This window comes from Ranitomeya imitator, unplaced genomic scaffold, assembly GCF_032444005.1.
Source record: "Ranitomeya imitator isolate aRanImi1 unplaced genomic scaffold, aRanImi1.pri SCAFFOLD_508, whole genome shotgun sequence".
Lineage (NCBI taxonomy): Eukaryota > Metazoa > Chordata > Amphibia > Anura > Dendrobatidae > Ranitomeya > Ranitomeya imitator.
This window is the reverse complement of record NW_027194431.1, coordinates 82,114-88,113: the sequence shown is the minus strand read 5'-3', so window position 1 is coordinate 88,113 and position 6,000 is coordinate 82,114.

Here is a 6,000-nt window from a genome sequence, read left to right as displayed (position 1 = left end):
TGCGGGCTAGGCTGAAGGCCGGGGCACAAGTGCGGGCTAGGCTGAAGGCCTGGGCACAAGTGCGGGCTAGGCTTAAGGCCGGGGCACAAGTGCGGGCTAGGCTTAAGGCCTGGGCACAAGTGCGGTCTAGGCTTAAGGCCTGGGCACAAGTGCGGGCTACGCTTAAGGCCGGGGCACAAGTGCGGGCTAGGCTTAAGGCCGGGGCACAAGTGCGGGCTAGGCTTAAGGCCGGGGCACAAGTGCGGGCTAGGCTTAAGGCCTGGGCACAAGTGCGGTCTAGGCTTAAGGCCTGGGCACAAGTGCAGGCTAGGCTTAAGGCTTGGGCACAAGTGTAGTGCTAGCTAGGATCAAGGCAGGGGGCACAAGTGCGGGCTAGGCTTAAGGCCTGGGCACAAGTGCGGGCTAGGCTTAAGGCCTGGGCACAAGTGCGGGCTAGGCTTAAGGCATGGGCACAAGTGCGGGCTAGGCTTAAGGCCTGGGCACAAGTGCGGGCTAGGCTTAAGGCCTGGGCACAAGTGCGGGCTAGGCTTAAGGCCTGGGCACAAGTGCGGGCTAGGCTTAAGGCCTGGGCACAAGTGCGGGCCAGGCTTAAGGCCTGGGCACAAGTGCGGGCCAGGCTTAAGGCCTGGGCACAAGTGCGGGCTAGGCTTAAGGCCTGGGCACAAGTGCGGGCTAGGCTTAAGGCCTGGGCACAAGTGCGGGCTAGGCTTAAGGCCTGGGCACAAGTGCAGTGCTGGCTAGGACCAAGGCAGGGGGCACAAGTGCTGGCTAGGCTTAAGGCATGGGCACAAGTGCGGGCTAGGCTTAAGGCCTGGGCACAAGTGCGGGCTAGGCTTAAGGCCGGGGCACAAGTGCGGGCTAGGCTTAAGGCCGGGGCACAAGTGCGGGCTAGGCTTAAGGCCGGGGCACAAGTGCGGGCTAGGCTTATGGCCGGGGCACAAGTGCGGGCTAGGCTTATGGCCGGGGCACAAGTGCGGGCTAGGCTTAAGGCCGGGGCACAAGTGCGGGCTAGGCTTAAGGCCGGGGCACAAGTGCGGGCTAGGCTTAAGGTCGGGGCACAAGTGCGGGCTAGGCTTAAGGCCGGGGCACAAGTGCGGGTTAGGCTTAAGGCCGGGGCACAAGTGCGGGCTAGGCTTAAGGCCGGGGCACAAGTGCGGGCTAGGCTTAAGGCCTGGGCACAAGTGCGGGCTAGGCTTAAGGCCTGGGCACAAGTGCAGTGCTGGCTAGGACCAAGGCAGGGGGCACAAGTGACGGCTAGGCTTAAGGCATGGGCACAAGTGCGGGCTAGGCTTAAGGCCTGGGCACAAGTGCGGGCTAGGCTTAAGGCCGGGGCACAAGTGCGGGCTAGGCTTAAGGCCGGGGCACAAGTGCGGGCTAGGCTTAAGGCCGGGGCACAAGTGCGGGCTAGGCTTAAGGCCTGGGCACAAGTGCGGGCTAGGCTTAAGGCCTGGGCACAAGTGCAGTGCTGGCTAGGACCAAGGCAGGGGGCACAAGTGACGGCTAGGCTTAAGGCATGGGCACAAGTGCGGGCTAGGCTTAAGGCATGGGCACAAGTGCGGGCTAGGCTTAAGGCCGGGGCACAAGTGCGGGCTAGGCTTAAGGCCGGGGCACAAGTGCGGGCTAGGCTTAAGGCCGGGGCACAAGTGCGGGCTAGGCTTAAGGCCGGGGCACAAGTGCGGGCTAGGCTTAAGGCCGGGGCACAAGTGCGGGCTAGGCTTAAGGCCGGGGCACAAGTGCGGGCTAGGTTTAAGGCCGGGGCACAAGTGCGGGCTAGGCTTAAGGCCGGGGCACAAGTGCGGGCTAGGCTTAAGGCCGGGGCACAAGTGCGGGCTAGGCTTAAGGCCGGGGCACAAGTGCGGGCTAGGCTTAAGGCCGGGGCACAAGTGCGGGCTAGGCTTAAGGCCTGGGCACAAGTGCGGGCTAGGCTTAAGGCCTGGGCACAAGTGCAGTGCTGGCTAGGACCAAGGCAGGGGGCACAAGTGCTGGCTAGGCTTAAGGCATGGGCACAAGTGCTGGCTAGGCTTAAGGCATACAGCTAACTCTTTGCACTCTTTGCATAAAGGGTTAGGCACCCATAGGGGTGAAGAGCTAGCTTTCACCCCTCTACTCTGTACTTGGACATTTAGGACTAGATCCTTTGTTGTACAGTGCGGAGCCTCTCCATAACCCCATGCTCCAAGCTACCAGGCACTTCTTGTCTGTCCTCCGTAAATGGGTAATGCCTTCTTCCCCAATTACAGTCGTGCATGCGCATTCAGACGGGACAAGAGCGAAGAGCGAAGAGCGTAAAGCTGGCCTTATGTGCATAACCAACATGAAGCTGAAGACAAAAACAAACAAACAAGCATTCAAGGGGCTCAAAAGTGCGGGCTAGGCTTAAGGCCTGGGCACAAGTGCGGGCTAGGCTTAAGGCCTGGGCACAAGTGCGGGCTAGGCTTAAGGCCTGGGCACAAGTGCGGGCTAGGCTTAAGGCCTGGGCACAAGTGCGGGCTAGGCTTAAGGCCTGGGCACAAGTGCGGGCTAGGCTTAAGGCCTGGGCACAAGTGCGGGCTAGGCTTAAGGCCTGGGCACAAGTGCGGGCTAGGCTTAAGGCCTGGGCACAAGTGCGGGCTAGGCTTAAGGCCTGGGCACAAGTGCGGGCTAGGCTTAAGGCCTGGGCACAAGTGCGGGCTAGGCTTAAGGCCTGGGCACAAGTGCGGGCTAGGCTTAAGGCCTGGGCACAAGTGCGGGCTAGGCTTAAGGCCTGGGCACAAGTGCGGGCTCGGCTTAAGGCCTGGGCACAAGTGCGGGCTAGGCTTAAGGCCTGGGCACAAGTGCGGGCTAGGCTTAAGGCCTGGGCACAAGTGCGGGCTAGGCTTAAAGCCTGGGCACAAGTGCGGGCTAGGCTTAAGGCCTGGGCACACGTGCGGGCTAGGCTTAAGTCCGGGGCACACGTGCGAGCTAGGCTTAAGGCCGGGGCACACGTGCGGGCTAGGCTTAAGGCCGGGGCACAAGTGCGGGCTAGGCTTAAGGCCGGGGCACAAGTGCGGGCTAGGCTTAAGGCCGGGGCACAAGTGCGGGCTAGGCTTAAGGCCGGGGCACAAGTGCGGGCTAGGCTTAAGGCCGGGGCACAAGTGCGGGCTAGGCTTAAGGCCGGGGCACAAGTGCGGGCTAGGCTTAAGGCCGGGGCACAAGTGCGGGCTAAGCTTAAGGCCGGGGCACAAGTGCGGGCTAGGCTTAAGGCCGGGGCACAAGTGCGGGCTAGGCTTAAGGCCTGGGCACAAGTGCGGGCTAGGCTTATGGCCGGGGCACAAGTGCGGGCTAGGCTTAAGGCCGGGGCACAAGTGCGGGCTAGGCTTAAGGCCTGGGCACAAGTGCGGGCTAGGCTTAAGGCCTGGGCACAAGTGCGGGCTAGGCTTAAGGCCTGGGCACAAGTGCGGGCTAGGCTTAAGGCCGGGGCACAAGTGCGGGCTAGGCTTAAGGCCTGGGCACAAGTGCGGGCTAGGCTTAAGGCCTGGGCACAAGTGCAGGCTAGGCTTAAGGCTTGGGCACAAGTGTAGTGCTAGCTAGGATCAAGGCAGGGGGCACAAGTGCGGGCTAGGCTTAAGGCCTGGGCACAAGTGCGGGCTAGGCTTAAGGCCTGGGCACAAGTGCGGGCTAGGCTTAAGGCCTGGGCACAAGTGCGGGCTAGGCTTAAGGCCTGGGCACAAGTGCGGGCTAGGCTTAAGGCCTGGGCACAAGTGCGGGCTAGGCTTAAGGCCTGGGCACAAGTGCGGGCTAGGCTTAAGGCCTGGGCACAAGTGCGGGCTAGGCTTAAGGCCTGGGCACAAGTGCGGGCTAGGCTTAAGGCCTGGGCACAAGTGCGGGCCAGGCTTAAGGCCTGGGCACAAGTGCGGGCCAGGCTTAAGGCCTGGGCACAAGTGCGGGCTAGGCTTAAGGCCTGGGCACAAGTGCGGGCTGGGCTTAAGGCCTGGGCACAAGTGCGGGCTGGGCTTAAGGCCTGGGCACAAGTGCGGGCTAGGCTTAAGGCCTGGGCACACATGCGGGCTAGGCTTAAGGCCGGGGCACAAGTGCGGGCTAGGCTTAAGGCCGGGGCACAAGTGCGGGCTAGGCTTAAGGCCGGGGCACAAGTGCGGGCTAGGCTTAAGGCCGGGGCACAAGTGCGGGCTAGGCTTAAGGCCGGGGCACAAGTGCGGGCTAGGCTTAAGGCCGGGGCACAAGTGCGGGCTAGGCTTAAGGCCTGGGCACAAGTGCGGGCTAGGCTTAAGGCCGGGGCACAAGTGCGGGCTAGGCTTAAGGCCGGGGCACAAGTGCGGGCTAGGCTTAAGGCCTGGGCACAAGTGCGGGCTAGGCTGAAGGCCGGGGCACAAGTGCGGGCTAGGCTGAAGGCCTGGGCAAAAGTGCGGGCTAGGCTTAAGGCCGGGGCACAAGTGCGGGCTAGGCTTAAGGCCTGGGCACAAGTGCGGTCTAGGCTTAAGGCCTGGGCACAAGTGCGGGCTAGGCTTAAGGCCGGGGCACAAGTGCGGGCTAGGCTTAAGGCCTGGGCACAAGTGCGGGCTAGGCTTAAGGCCTGGGCACAAGTGCAGTGCTGGCTAGGATCAAGGCAGGGGGGCACAAGTGCTGGCTAGGCTTAAGGCCTGGGCACAAGTGCGGGCTAGGCTTAAGGACGGGGCACAAGTGCGGGCTAGGCTTAAGGCCTGGGCACAAGTGCGGGCTAGGCTTAAGGCCTGGGCACAAGTGCGGGCTAGGCTTAAGGCCTGGGCACAAGTGCAGTGCTGGCTAGGACCAAGGCAGGGGGCACAAGTGATGGCTAGGCTTAAAGCATGGGCACAAGTGCGGGCTAGCTTAAGGCCTGGGCACAAGTGCGGGCTAGGCTTAAGGCCGGGGCACAAGTGCGGGCTAGGCTTAAGGCCGGGGCACAAGTGCGGGCTAGGCTTAAGGCCGGGGCACAAGTGCGGGCTAGGCTTAAGGCCTGGGCACAAGTGCGGGCTAGGCTGAAGGCCTGGGCACAAGTGCGGGCTAGGCTTAAGGCCTGGGCACAAGTGCGGGCTAGGCTTAAGGCCTGGGCACACGTGCGGGCTAGGCTTAAGGCCGGGGCACAAGTGCGGGCTAGGCTTAAGGCCGGGGCACAAGTGCGGGCTAGGCTTAAGGCCGGGGCACAAGTGCGGGCTAGGCTTAAGGCCGGGGCACAAGTGCGGGCTAGGCTTAAGGCCGGGGCACAAGTGCGGGCTAGGCTTAAGGCCGGGGCACAAGTGCGGGCTAGGCTTAAGGCCGGGGCACAAGTGCGGGCTAGGCTTAAGGCCTGGGCACAAGTGCGGGCTAGGCTTAAGGCCTGGGCACAAGTGCAGTGCTGGCTAGGACCAAGGCAGGGGGCACAAGTGCTGGCTAGGCTTAAGGCATGGGCACAAGTGCGGGCTAGGCTTAAGGCCTGGGCACAAGTGCGGGCTAGGCTTAAGGCCGGGGCACAAGTGCGGGCTAGGCTTAAGGCCGGGGCACAAGTGCGGGCTAGGCTTAAGGCCGGGGCACAAATGCGGGCTAGGCTTATGGCCGGGGCACAAGTGCGGGCTAGGCTTATGGCCGGGGCACAAGTGCGGGCTAGGCTTAAGGCCGGGGCACAAGTGCGGGCTAGGCTTAAGGCCGGGGCACAAGTGCGGGCTAGGCTTAAGGCCGGGGCACAAGTGCGGGCTAGGCTTAAGGCCGGGGCACAAGTGCGGGCTAGGCTTAAGGCCGGGGCACAAGTGCGGGCTAGGCTTAAGGCCGGGGCACAAGTGCGGGCTAGGCTTAAGGCCTGGGCACAAGTGCGGGCTAGGCTTAAGGCCTGGGCACAAGTGCAGTGCTGGCTAGGACCAAGGCAGGGGGCACAAGTGACGGCTAGGCTTAAGGCATGGGCACAAGTGCGGGCTAGGCTTAAGGCCTGGGCACAAGTGCGGGCTAGGCTTAAGGCCGGGGCACAAGTGCGGGCTAGGCTTAAGGCCGGGGCACAAGTGCGGGCTAGGCTTATGGCCGGGGCACAAGTGCGGG